The sequence below is a fragment of the Boleophthalmus pectinirostris genome, unplaced genomic scaffold, assembly GCF_026225935.1.
Source record: "Boleophthalmus pectinirostris isolate CB_2022bp ecotype Guang Dong unplaced genomic scaffold, ASM2622593v1 HiC_scaffold_12, whole genome shotgun sequence".
Lineage (NCBI taxonomy): Eukaryota > Metazoa > Chordata > Actinopteri > Gobiiformes > Gobiidae > Boleophthalmus > Boleophthalmus pectinirostris.
The window spans coordinates 29,751,406-29,753,330 of record NW_026571018.1 but is presented as its reverse complement, the minus strand read 5'-3'; positions in this window follow the sequence as shown (position 1 = coordinate 29,753,330).

The window sequence follows — 1,925 nt, the reverse complement described above, 5'->3', positions numbered from 1 at the left end:
AAGGGGACATCATAAGACATCATGAATGACCTTCTGACCAATATTTTGTCCTTGAAATTGACAATGAGGGACACGCCCGACCTCAATGACACCAATAGAAAAAATGTAGCCCTATATTTCTACTGCAACATATTAAAAAAACTGGAGGCGCTTTCTTTTTTATTTTCACATAAATTTACCTAGAAGTTCACTTAAATAGTTAAATATCCATACGCCAATTTTCTGGACAATGTGAGGGTTCAAATTGCAATTTTTTTTTGGATGAATTGAGGTGGAATGACCCATTTACTCAAACAGGGGTGAATGAAACAAAACACAACTCCATGTATGTTTTTGAAGAGTTAACAACATTATAACATGGCACAAGAGCACATTTTGTGTAATATAAGACCTTTAAAGAATAATTTATTTTAAAAAAATCTTTATATTGGTTCAGATTAGATTTAAAATTCTCCATTTTAGTTTGAAAATTGGGTAATGCAGAATTAGGTTTTCTCAAAATCCAACCACCTTCTATTTTTATGACGTCTGGCAAAGCATTCCCTTTGTAAACCTGAGCTAAAATAAGTTAGGAATTTTGTTTTGGACAGTATACGCCGGGCATGTCCAAATTATGGCCCGTGGGTCAAATGCGGCCATCAGACAAATCTTTCTTGGCCCTCAGGCTTCTAGGTGAATTGACCCAAATTACCTTGCATCAATTAAAATTAAAATTTTTACTGCAAGCATTTTGAAAATCTACTTTGATAAAACTCATATTTAGTATTTAGTGTGTGGTTTTCGTCTGTGTTTACATATGTGGCCCTTGATGAAAAAAGTTTGGACACTCCTGGTATAACGCAAATATTCAGAGGAGGTTTCTTCAGGAGAGATTTCTACAAATTAGTGGCTGTGGTTGAACCGTAGTCTGATATGATCTGTAAGGCTCGCTTCTCTCCTGCTTTGGAACAGACAGATAAGGCGCTGAATCAGAGTCTATGAAGTGGTCAATCTGTCAGAGTCTTTAATAACAGAGAGACATGCAAGTGCGAGACAGAAGTACAGACAGAGACAAGGTGACTCAAGAAATCCAGTCTCCAACGCTAATCAGCTCGAACAGGGTCAAAGGTCACAACAGTATAAGGTTATTCAACAGTTGTTTGAAGCGACTCCTGCAGCCAGTGGTGGAATATAAAGCCAAGTGATTCTTTTTGTCATTAAGCAGTTTCAAATCCAATAATTGTATCAGATTTTGAAGTTGCTGCGTTGTTTTGTACAGTTCTGAATCATGCTTTTGAATATGAATTGTCATGTGGGAGTCTGGATGTCGTAGGCTTGAGGTTTGAGAATTACACAGAATCTTAAAGGGATTAATTGACCAAGAATTTATTGCGAATAAACAACAATATTGACATTTTGAGACCATTTTCAACTAATATAAATGCAAATACATGGAATAAAAATGCAAATACAATGCAAAAAATGCAAATACAAAGATCAATAAACTTGACTTTCTAAATAACATTTAACACAGGAACTGCACAAGAACTAAAAACAATAGGCCTAAATAAAATAGACTTGTTCACATAAGAACAGCCTAATGTAGTCTGGCTCAAAGCAAGGACTTGTTAACAAAAATGCACTTGAATAAACCATTGCTGAACCACGCACAACCAAAACAATACATAAGACTGATTATTAAATCTATGTAACAAAATGCCCGTAAAAGTGATTTTAGTCATCGACTTACATTGGAATATTGTGTCCCCTCTCTCTGTGGCTGCTGCTGTGAGCCTCGGTATTTTGGTCTTGAAGTGTTCTTATTACCTATTGTTAAAATCATATTCATAATATAGAGCCTGGGTCCTTGCTTAGTCCACTTTTTAACAGGGATTATCATTATAAGATGCACATTTCTCCTGCAGAAAGAGCCGCTGTCCTCTCTG